The sequence below is a fragment of the Topomyia yanbarensis genome, chromosome 1 (genome assembly GCF_030247195.1).
Source record: "Topomyia yanbarensis strain Yona2022 chromosome 1, ASM3024719v1, whole genome shotgun sequence".
NCBI classification, from domain to species: Eukaryota; Metazoa; Arthropoda; class Insecta; order Diptera; family Culicidae; genus Topomyia; species Topomyia yanbarensis.
In genome coordinates, this window is record NC_080670.1 from 8718031 (window position 1) to 8730981 (window position 12951).

A 12951-nucleotide genomic window follows, 5' to 3' on the forward strand; every position below is an offset into this window, starting at 1 on the left:
AAATTCTGAAAACGCCACTTTGCAGAGATTTTTCAAACAAGTAATGTGGCATATCTAACTCAGTTTACCCCAAAATGGCGTTTGTCATAAGATAGCACAACAGCGACGATTTAGCATAATAATTTAACAAAATGACAACTAGAGGATTGGTTCACGGTACTTTAATGATGTTTTAATGGATTTTTTGGTACACGCCTGCTATCTAAAAGTTTTTTGATACTTTTAGTACTGTTATGGTATTTTCTTAGTGTCTCAGTGAAGCTTATTCAGTACTATGAGGGAAATGTTATGGTGTGTTTAACACCCGCTCATGATAGTTTTGTAAAACTTTGATATTAAAAAAAACTTTGATATTAAAGAAACGTTGAATCTACTCTAGGTATTTTTATGGTGCTTTCATGGCATATCTTGAGCATAACATAACGGCTCAAATGACACGTTCCTCATGTTAAAAGATTAAAAAATTTGACTGCTGACACGCTTGTTATCTTTTTTGGTACTTATACGGTTTTTATAGACAAATTTCGCGCTAAATCGCATTCAGAGTTGGCAGCACCCTTTCAGATTTTAATTAACCTTTCTGTACATGAAGACGTTGTCACAAAAAGCTACTTTGCATACTTTGTTTTTCCAACAGTGCTCCAGACTGTCTTTTGTCTTTTTTTCAACAATTTTTTTCAAATGGTTATAGCCTAAAAATGGCAACTCTCACGAAAAAATGTTGTTGTAGTGATTTTCACAAACTTAGTCAAACTTTTAAATGAAGATTTTGAAAAAAATTCTTCATCGACTCCTACACTGAAAAAAATTGATTTTAAAAATTTAAAGTCGATTTACAAAAAAAAAACATCTTTGATTTGGATATTGTCCTCCGTACAGTACATTTAATCAATGTAAAAAAATTTCAAAAGGCTTTTTTTATGTCAAAATTAATACTGAATACGAGTTTTGTGTTGGGTTTTCAATACTTATGCTTTTGAAAAAATACGGACATCAACATGACACATACGCTTGGGGCACGATAGGTCAGCCATTTGGGGGCACTATACTACCCATGTCCTGTTTTCCTATGTTTATGGGAATGGTTTGCGATCATGGGCAATATAGGTCACTACTGATCGTCTCACAGCTAATCAATCATGTGAGCCGGAATGAACTACTTCAATTCTTCACTCTGGCGACGACGAGGACACCGAAGAAGTCATTCGCAGGTACAAAGCCAGGGCGCAGTTGCCAAAGCAACATGGTTTTTCAACATTTCCTTTCGCGTATTTATTTATTTTTTCACATCATTTGCCACTTCTCATTTTCTTACCTCAATTATGTCAACTTAATTTTAAAATAATCTACTGTATTGATACTCTTCAAATAAAAGTTTAACCAGGGTTTTTCTAGTCGAGTACATTGTTTGATTTGACCTCGACCTATCGTATTTCCAGATTTCGAAAACATCGAAAAAAGTAGCCTCGCCTTGTTAGATGTAGCTTGAAAAATATTTTGCGAAAACCATTTTTGCCAAGACGTTGCCAGCGGTATAACCTTAGTGCTTGCTTGTCAAAATCAGTGCAAAAATACCATCGCACGAGCTCGACAAAATGAACTAACCTATTTGACCCCACTCTACTCTACATTTAATGGTGTTATTAAAGATCTTTTGTTATATTTAAGACATTTCAATAACATTGTTATGGTACTTAAGTTATTTATATGGTACTTTTATGCTTTTTTGATCCAATTACGGTTATTTTACTGCATTTACGGGGCATTCATCCATGGTATTTTTGTACTTTTGTAACAAGTTTTAAAACAATTTTGATATTTTTGATATTTCAAAATTTAAATTTTTCATTTATGGTACTTTAATGGTATTCCTAGCGAAATTCTTGTGTCTTATAATACTTTATTTCTTCAACTTTTATAGCGCTTTTACGGTTCTCAAGGTACTTTTATGGGATTTATGTAGACTCCCTTAGGGTATTTGATGGTATCTTTGAATTATCTTGTGGATCTTACAATACTTTTATGGTACATTGATGATAATTTCGGTCTTTTGTTTTATTTTCGAGAGCTGTCCGACTAGAGCTGGGTTCTCGGAGGGTCTCCCTGTCAGATTCACCCACGATAATTGCAGAAGAATATAACCCATTAAAACACTGCTTACAGATAATTGCAGCGGGGCGGTGATTCTTATTGTGATATTGAGTTTACGGTTCAGAAGTGCGGGCGGAAGAACTCCACAAGCTCGTGGGAATGGTCGTTTATTTTTAGCTTGAGACCGCGCTACTCAGATTATAAGTGCAATGGCGTTCGTCAAATTGTCCGTGTGTTTTGTGTTTGCGAAAGCTTGAGCGTAGTTGTGTTTGGCTGACGGTGATTGCATGTTCGTCTTTGTGTATCATGGCGAGGGGTTGGATCGTTTGTATGTTAACGTGTTATACCACAATTATTACTATACTTAGACCAATAGGCTTCCACTTTTACATTTCTTTAATGGGTGATCGCTAGCTCCGGCTGGTGAAAAGTGCCAAAAAACAAAACATAAAAAAGACTGATGCACGAAATATGTTTGATGTTGGCAATATCGTCAAACCCATCAACGAAGGGGAGGAAAATATGAAGAGCTCTATAGTTGAATTCAAATTAAAAGAAAACGCATAGTATTTGATGCATCAATCGATTGATATTCATGTTTCCACATTTTTAAGCGGACTTATTTTTATATATCTTTTAGTGTATCATGTTATTTAAATGGCATTTTTGCGGTTCTTTTTGTTATTTGAATTGTACTTTTATAGTATTTTTGTTATCTTGACAGTATTTTATTGTACTTTGATATAAATCTTATAGATCTTATATTGTATTTGCATGGCATAGTATTTTTGGTACTTTTGCGACGAAACATGAACGGATAAGTACTGTAACCCCTCCCTTGAGAAAGACCTTCACCAAAAGCCGAAACGTCGCGTAATAAGAAATTTTCGTTTTGATTTTTAAAGAGTAGGACAGCTGAGTTCAAAATAACCATGAGCAAATATTTTTTTGTTTGGTAGTTCACATGTAATTCATTTTACTAGAAAATTTTCATACTAGAAATTATCCGAAAAAACAAATGAATAAATTTGAGCTCTCTTGTACCAATTACTGTAGCGATAGTGTACCGCGACCCCTATAAGATTTGCATATCCTATAAGAAATCAATGGGATCTATCAACTATATTACAAATTAAAATTCTTATAGTCGAACCCATTAAAAACTGTGATGTGTGCCACGATGTTAAAATATTATTTAAAACATTCCGCATTGAAATTATTTTTCAGACTCAGTCTTCGATTATCAAAGCCAGGCAATGTTTTTCTTTTTTTTTGCTTCTTCATCGTACGAGTGGAGAGCTACTCGGGGGCCTGTACATTCGACTCTGTCCGACGGGTTCGGCTGTGTCAAGTGCCAACAAAAAAGCATCCTGCGTCGGCCGGGAATCGAACCCGGATCAACTGCTTGGAAGGCAACTATGCTGACCATTACACCACCGACGCCTGTGGTTGAACTATCCAGTGGGCTCACCCTGCTTCCCGTAGCAGACAGCCAGGAGAATCACCTTTATGATTAGGAAGGTATTCTTCGAATGATTTCGTCGTTGTTATCAGTCGGTACAATAGTGATGATAACAATGTTTACCTTCGTTTTATATACATTTCGCTCCGAATGTCTTGTCGGTGTTTGGATTCGATTTTGTTGATATGAATAATACCGAACAAAAAAATCAACAACTGTATGAAACGTGTAAAACAAGCAAACCGTACTCGTCTGTTACTGATATGTTGAGGGAGGATGCTTGGTTAAAGGTAAAATTAAATTAAAAATTCCTTTACGGCACCCAACTCCCTGTAAGCGGGTCTTCCTATGATTTTTTCGGGGTGGTAGTTCTAAGCCTTTGAAATTAAATTGAATGTTTGTTCGCAAAGAACAAAAAAGTACGAGCTTCAAAAACATGTTTTGTTTACCTTCAATGATGCTTTTACTGTTCGTGAACATAGAGCCCGGAGTTCTGGTGTTTTGAGTTCGTGGAAATTCTTGTTTTTTGAGAACGGAGGGATGTGCATTGGGGGCAATTTTTCCGAATTGAATCGTCGAATGGAAGGGCTGGTTAGGCTATGGTAATTTGGGATGCTTCCCGGCTTAAAACGAAAACTTAACTAAAGAAATGGAGCTGTAGCATCCAAAATTAGCATTTGTTTTGTTACTTGTAAGCAAAATTTAACGTCGAAAGGAATTTGTGGATACAACAACAGAAGACCAGTGATTTCGAAATCAGCATCAAAATTTTTTAGAGTACCGTACCTAAAAATGTGTCCAACTTCTTTCGCGAATTGTTTTGTTTACTAGATATTTTTTTAGAGTTCTTGAACGCTTCTACATCGTTTTTCCCTACTGTTAATAACAGGTTAACCCGTTGAAGATCAACACAGTAGTGGTTGATTTTAAACATTGCACTTTATGGCCATATGTAGGCAGAGTGCCACATTTTCTGAAGGCAATAAAATATGTTGAAAGTGATCTGTGTCTAGTTCAATGATATGAAATTGGACACCACTAAAACTTTCGAATAAACTCAATAACATAAAACACTGGGTATAAGAGGACAATATTTCATATATGGCTTTTTATTATTTTTGTCGACGTATCGTGTGGATTAAAAAGAAATTAGATATAGTTGAAACTTAAAATTTTCAACTAACGCAGTCCCTTATCAACAAAACAATATCTCCTCGTAGTCTGTTTGGCGGAATACATTCATTGGCTGATTCCTTTTTCGGCGAAAACCACAGCTGGTTTCGAGAAGCACGTTCAACGAAGAACTTAATGTTTACTCTACGATAAATCCCGCGAATACATTTTGCGCACTCATTATCTGCTTATAAATTTCAAGGCGGCGTACGGTTCAGTGAAACGAAACGAACTGCCGCAGAAGATATTTAAATATGGCGTTAAAAAAATAAGTAAGCTGATTTTAAAATAAAATCAAACGTCAAAATATGCGAAGAGACATTCGGCTCTTTTGTGGCGTTTGATGGATTGATGGGGAGGGGCGATGCATTTTCTGTTCTTGTTCAACATAGCGCTCGGAGGTGCGATGCGAAGTCTGACGTAGTAAGGAGTGGAACCGTCTTAACGAGAGCTAACTTACGCCTTGATTTTACAAACGACACCGTCATTATAGGCAGGTTGATCGCAGAGCAGTGCAAGAGGCACTTTGAGGCAAAATGACTATAAACGTTCACAAGACAAAGTTGATAGTCTTGTCAAAGTGCGGTACAAGGATCGGGGTGATGGACTACTCATTAGCTTTCAAGTGACCCCCATATTGATGGTGGTTTTCAGTATATTGTGGCAACCAATCTTGAATTTTTGCCTTCTACTAATCACTACCTTTCAAATGACACCCATATTGATAGTGGTTTTTAGTATCTTGTGGTAACCGCCGCCATCTAGGATTACCTTAATTAGTGATTTATTATTTTATACTAAATTACACCTGTTCCGTGTGAGTGATAGATAATTCTAGCAGTCACTTTACAATGTCCGTGAGGTGACTTAAAAATTGTAATTCTGAGAGTCACCTGGGTAAGCCTTTCATGCCCAACTTTTTTCTAGTGCATGTAGGGTTCCAAAACTATTTTTTCTCAGAAACGGTGGGATCAAGAAACCATAAAGCCTTTTTTCATAAAGATAAGTGCTTTCCTCGCAGTGCTAGAAGCTGCTCAATTTTTACCTTCCAATGTCCAATACAATTCTCCTAGAATATTTACACTAATCCAATTGCGTGGAAAATGCAGCCAAAGACAATCCAAATCGATAAGCTTTATCAGTTTTGGATAATATTGCAACATAACGAAGATATATGAAAAATTCATCTTTCGTCGTCAACGTAGGCATCCCTGGCAGCACTGCACCATCGGAATCCAATCATACGAATTGCAATAACTTCAGTTCTAGAGCACATCCTTGTAGCTGGTAATACTCAAATGAAAGGCAATAGCCACATTTATTAGTCTTACTTGTTTTTGTGAGCAAATCTTATCTCAATCAAAAGTTATAGTTGTTTAAAAACGTTGTTGTCCACAAACAACATGGGCATGAATGTGTTAAGTGAGTCTCGGAATACCACTTCGTGAGTGAGTTGACTGGTATGTAAGGTGACGGTGACTCGAGCGAGGTGAGGTGACGGAAAGAATAGGGTCCCATATTAATAGGGATGGTAATTCTAGCACTGTCCCAACATTCAATCACGTGTTTTGGGTTGTTATACACAATGATTGTTTTGCCTGGACCATTTTACTGAGCATTTGTAGTACTGAGGTTCGCCTATTTTTTGTTTATTGGGGCTTTAAACATTTGGTCATTCGTTCATAGTTCCGTATATGATGGGACTGAATAAAAGCAACTTCCTGAGCCTAAACTCTTTTTACTTTGTGTAATATACTTCACCAAGCGTATCCCGATGGATACGAACATACTCTAAGTAAAAGATCACCGTATTTGTCTGGAGCCCCACTTTCTGCTTCTGGAACTGACTCATCTCCACAGACCGCCAAGACAAAAATAAAAGCAATGGTTGCATACTTTATTCAAGCTATACAAACACGAATCAAATGACTGTTTTTTGTCGAATGCTTCGGGACTGGATCGGGAAACAAAGGAAAGTTGGCGGAATGACCGTTAGTTAAAAGCAGATTAAGGACAACGGAACTCATCATCGTTCAAAGTCTAGCACTATTGCCGATATCGAATTTTTTGGCTAAACAGAAGCCATCAAATTGCAACCGTAAGATTTGATTACCGTAACTGAGTGTTCCTAAGCGGCTTAAAGGTACGATTTTCCGTAATTTCTGATCACACAACTGACTGTTCTTGATAAGTGCGTAGCGTGGTCTGTGTTAGAGATGAGCAAACTGACCCAGCTTCGAAAGCGAGTCGGGCTTAAATTACGCACAAAAAAAACAACTTTTTTGAAGAAAAAATAAAAGTTCGTTCGAAGTTGATTTTAAACTGCTATGTATAGATGCAAACGTGTTCATCGAGTTTATTTATTTTTGTGTGATTCATAATCACTGTAAGCTGTCTAACCAACTTGCTGTATTTCTGTCCGTTTTGTTAAAATATTAATGATCAATTATACCGTCAGTGTATCGTGGCTCATAGTCGATTTTTCACCAATTTGTGATTAAATTGTAATATGTATTGAAGACTCAGATAAAAAGGAATAGGTTGGTTTAGCCACATTCTTATCAAATTATCACTATGCGAAATAACAGAAAAAGGTTTGCATTTATCCTCAGTAACGGATTCTACTTTGCCGTATTGAGAAATATAAAATTCAGAGACCATATCGCAAATACGCGATGCCAGGTCGTACGTCGATTTTGTCATAGCACATACAGAGATTCGCCGTCATGCTCAACCACGTTTTTTAGGTTGCTATTCAAAATTTGTTTTTTTTTCTAGTGCAATCTGTGGAACATTTTTTATACCGAGTGCCTAATATGATGGAACTGGATAAAGCTGACTTTCCGAAGCCAAAGTCAATTTATTTAGTCTTCGAACAAGGCAGCATCAACCAGACACAACGGGTACGATGATTTGAAAAAAAACCGTAACTCCGCACGTCAAGTCTATCTTCCTGGAACTTTGGACGGAAGTTTACCTAGCATCACTACGCTGTAGATGTTGTTACTGAAGAGGTCAAAAATTAAGGACGTTCGAGAGTTCTTCTATGGTTGAGCAACGTGGGTAGTCAAATTAGCTGACATCGATCTTGATAACGAAGTAGTTGTACAGAATTGGACTAGAGAAACAAGCAAAAAGCATAGTGGATAAATCATTTTAGGCGCTCTTGAATCTGCTAATTTGAACTCTTTGATAAGGTGCTCAAATTGGCACTGCGTACTCAAATATGGTGGAGAAGTACAGAATTATTAGGCAGTATATATTAGCGAACGATTGAGGGTGACGACGAATGAAATCCAACATTGAGAAAATAGCCTACGGCGTCTAACCAGAATATTGTCTCGTAGACTTTGAATATCTCATCGATTAACTGCAATCAATCGAGTTACTACAGGGAATATCGCTTCATTCAAAAACAAATATATATTGCATTTTAAATTATAAAGTCGGCTTGTCTGAAATCAAAATTAATATTGTTCGTAATTAGCGCATACGTCGATACTGTAACATAAGATCTCTTTCACCTTCAGTAAATGTCTCGCAAATATTCGGTCTATTTTTTTTATTTCAATTATAGAGGTTTTAACCTTATGGTCATTCGCCTCTTCGGGTTAGAAAAATCTCTTAGGAAAATTTTCTAACCCTATGTGCGGGGTCGGGACTCGAACCCAGGTGCGCTGCGTACAAGGCAATCGATTTACCAATACGCTACGCCCACTCCCCAATATTCGGTCTAATACAAAAATGCATAAAGTCACATTTTTGTACGGAGCTCCACTTTCCACTTCTGAGTCTCACTCATCTTGACGGATCATCAAGGCAGGCATAAAATGAATGATTTTCTTGGGTCTTAGTTAAGATACAAAATTAAAATGACTGTGCCTAGTAGATCGCTTCGGGCTTGCTTGGGAGGAAGAAGAAAGTAACCAAAAATCATCACCGTTTAAAACGACCAACTAAACAACAGATCGCAATATGGATGAAGTAAATAGGAGAAATTACATTAAAAAAAACTCCAGATGCATGGTTACTTCCATACTCATTATCTCGATCTGTTGGGCGGTATGAATCAAAGCATTGGCACCTTAAGAAAACCTGTTTTAATCCACCTAGAGGTGCAATTGTGCCTTTCTCATTTCTCCAAACTATGATTTAATAGCTGGTTCGTACAATATAACTTTATGGAAATGTCTTTCATTCTTATTACACTTGGTAAGTATATATAAGAGCACCTTTTTGCATTCATCGCGGTATCCGGTGCTAGAAGTCGGATGGAGATGGAATTTAATATCAGTTTCTGGGGACGCAACACCTTTCATTTGAGACTAAGCTGAGCAAATCGGTCTAGCCATTTTCGAGAAACCAATATAACCGTTATTCTGACTTTGGATGCTTCCGGATCCGTCGATGGTGGCCAGTGTGGCCAAAGAGACTTTGAATGACTGTTGGGGACCTAGATCTACAAATTCAACAGTTGTGTTTACATTTCGGAAAAAAATCACCTTTTTACATTCATCGCAGAATTCGTTAGAATCGGGATTTGCTGCGTGATCGTACGTATCACCCTGTAATTCAGGAACCAGAACTCGGATCCACACAAAATTCAACAGCAGCTGATGGACCTTTCATTTAAAATTAAGTTTGTCAAAATCGGTTCAGAAAATTCCGAGAAACCGATTTGGAAAAATCAACAAATTTTGTTTTGTAACCATACTCTTCAACTCGTAATTCGGAACAAGATGTCGGTTGAAAATGAAATTCAATAGCAACCTATGGGAATATTATACCTTTCATTTGAATCTTAGTTTGTAAAAATCGGTTCAGCCATCTCCGAGTAACCGATGTGGACATTTTGTTAACAAATCCGCACATACACACACATACATACACACATACATACATAAATACACACATACATACACACAGATATTTTGCGATCTCGGCGAACTGAGTCGAATGTTATATGAGACTCGGCCCTCCGGGCCTCGGTTAGAAAGTCGGTTTTTGGAGCAATTGCATAACCTTTCTATATAAGAAAGGCAAAAGAATAATATTTAATTAGCTTAATAAGCATGAGTTCAATGTTATCTTCATGTGATTATAATTTGCAAAGGTTGGTGGAATGCGTTTGAACTTGTAGGGAATGGGGGGTTAGTAGAGTGGGTGTGGAGGATGCGTCAGAAATCCTTCATCTTATTTCGGTATACGGGGTGGATGAAGGAAATGCGGGCGTGAGGGTGATCCAAGAAGAGGGGAGTGATGAAGGAGGGAGGTGTAGGCGGGGAGGGGGGGGGGAAGGGGCGGCTACGCAATACTCAACTGCATATTTTGCCTTCCATTTGAGACTTGGTTTGAGAAAATCGGTTCAGTCATCACCGATGAACCGATGTGACTTTAATTGTGGAATATGCCCGGAATTCCGGAATCGTCGATAGTGGACAATATATTCAAAGAATGTTTGATTGGCAATCAGTGATCTAGATCTACGATTAGAAGTAATTTGGTGACCATTTCAATAGTTTTTAGCCTCTCAGGTATTACGATTGTACCGATTTATATGGAAAAATTCCAGTGTATCCTTACTAACACCCCTGTAACTCCGGAAGCAAGAGTCAGAACTGAATGAAATTCAGCAGCAGTCAATGGCATTACTGTATCTTTCATTTGAAATTAAGTTCGTAAAAATCGGTAGAGAATTCGTTGTGGAATGGGTGTGATATTAGCTTAGGAACTTGGCGGGTTCCCCGAGGGCGTCATGAACCGTCATAGGTGGCCAATGTGGTCAAAGCTGCTTTGATTGATCATTAGTGATCCAGACCCGTAAACTAGAGTAATGTTACATCAATTTTAATATGTTTTACATCATTTGAACATTATGGTGGTACCAGTTTATATGGGAATTTGCTGTGTGACCGCACTCTTCAACCCGTAACTCCGGAACCGGAAGTCGGATCAACTAAAAATTCAATAGCAGCTTATGGGAGCGTTATACCTTTCAGATGAAACTAAGTTTGCGAAAATCGGTTCAGCCATCTCTGAGAAAATTGTGTGAGTTTAAATGACACACACACATACACACACATACATACACACATACATACACACACAGACATTTGCCGATCTCGACGAACTGAATCGAATGGTGTATGATACTCGGCCCTCCGGGCCTCGGTTAATAAGTCGATTTTTACAGTGATTGCATAGCCTTTCTTTATATGAGAAAGGCAATAATATATTTTCAATTACGATTTTTGTGCTCAGTTGACTTCTACCTAAAAATCAAGATTTCCTACCAATAAACAAAACTTTCCTATGGTGGAGTGGGGACCAGGTCGAACTCTAGCACTCGCCTAATTTTGAAAAAGCGAAATGCTTTGTCTTGTAGCAGATCATGATTGATTGGGTTTCCATTTTCCCGCATCTCCAGTGGATGTTTCACCTGACCGCGTGTAAGTTTGATGTTTACTTTTTATTGTTTTGGTGCCACTTCTCTGCCGATTGTTAGTGGGTTGGACTAAACTTTTCGATTAGCAAACACACCCTTCGGCACACAGGATTCGAATGGGTTCAATTTTGCAGTTTGTTTGATTAAATTTCATCCCTGACTGAGGATGAGATCGGAAACAGTGCTCCCTACGATACCTTTTATTGTGTCCCATAGATACAGAAAAGTAACCCAACATATTCCCTGCGGTACGGACATCGCAATTTCAGAATGACAACAAGCCAGATAGGGGGACGACAAGGACATTAAGATTGAGGTACAATTTGTTTCTTTGTTTAGTCTAATTGATTAACTTTGTAAAAGACTTATTAAAAGACCTAATTTTAACCACACATTGTTCGTATTGATGTTTAATTCTAATTTGCAAAACGAATTATATCCTTTCAGAAATTGCCAACAAAACAGAATGAAAGGAATCGTTCGACGCATGGACCGTACTTCTAGGCGCTGATTGAAAAAAAAAAATACTGTATCTGAGAACATGCTCAGCATCGCGACGTCATTGAAGAATACTGTAAAACGCAAAGCTCCCAGAGTGCTTCCTTGGGACACACCGGGGAATTTGTGCTTAACATCGAAGTCAACAAATTAATTGGTCTACTATACAGCCTTCCAGTGTTTGTATCGACACTCAGGATTTTAACTCGAATACCGACGAACGAGTTTAATTTCTTTTCCATCACTCCCCCCAAAAAATCCCATTAAGTGTAGCGCAACACATCAAACGAATTTATTAGGCGAACATTTTTGCTTCGCCATCGGCCATCGGCAGATGAAACACAGCCTCGGTATCAAAAACAAAAAAAAATAACCATCGCTTAATTAAGTCAGCCCCGGTCTCTTCTAGCTGCGCTGCGGGAAATTCACTCCTTTTCCAGGAAGAATTTTCCGCGCAAACAAAACCCATTCTTTCCCGTTGGCTGGGCTCCGCTGCCGCCGCCAGGGATGATGATGATGATGATGGTTGCGCGTAGAGTATAATTCCTGGAATAAAGTGGTTAGCACACTTGTTTTTTTTTGACGCGGCGAAAACTACAAGGCAAGGATAATAGCTCTTTCTGTATAGGTAGATGGTTGCAGCTAGCGAAAAGTGTATTAGAATGGACTTTTTTTTGTCTGCGCCTTGACCCCGCGTGCGGAGGATTGAGAGATTGGCCGCCCGCCGCCAGGTGAGCAACTATAAAAGATTTTAGTTCTTTCCTGCAGAGCTGGACAGACAGGCCCAAGGATTCGTGCTTCAACACAATGGATTTCTTGGAGTTCGAGCACGGAAATAAAACCCGGTTAGGGGGGGAAATGTGTTCATGACATGCATATAGAAGAAAAAAGCTGGGATAGGATCCCGCCCAGGGTTGGCTAATAAAGAAGCTTTTTGCGTTCTAACCATAGTTGCAAGTGCTCTCGTAGTTCTCGGGAAGACTCTGAAGAAGGTGAACAACAGTAAGTTTCGCCTTTTTTGCACTCATCAACTCGAATTCGATTTCGTTTCGCAAAGCTAGCTTGCTTACGGCTCTGTAGGTGAAGTGTGAAGCTTTCAGGAAAATTAAAAATTAGACTAGGTTAGAAGAGATCCTCCCTCCAGCTGGGATCCTTCGCTATGGGATATCGGTTGGTTATTTGATATATGTACGATAAATGAGAATTGGAATTTTTCAAGTCAACGATAGGAGCGGGGATGCTACACGCGAAACAATCGTGATCCGAATTCGAAATTATCGAA

General features: G+C 38.3%; 1 non-coding gene across 1 annotated transcript; it reads right to left on the reverse strand.

The window, feature by feature from the left end:
- Positions 1 to 3462: 3462 nt before the first annotated feature.
- Positions 3463 to 3534, reverse strand: Trnag-ucc (transfer RNA glycine (anticodon UCC)). Its single transcript has one exon. It is a non-coding gene; the product is annotated as a tRNA-Gly (tRNA).
- Between the last annotated feature and the right edge of the window lie 9417 nt (positions 3535 to 12951).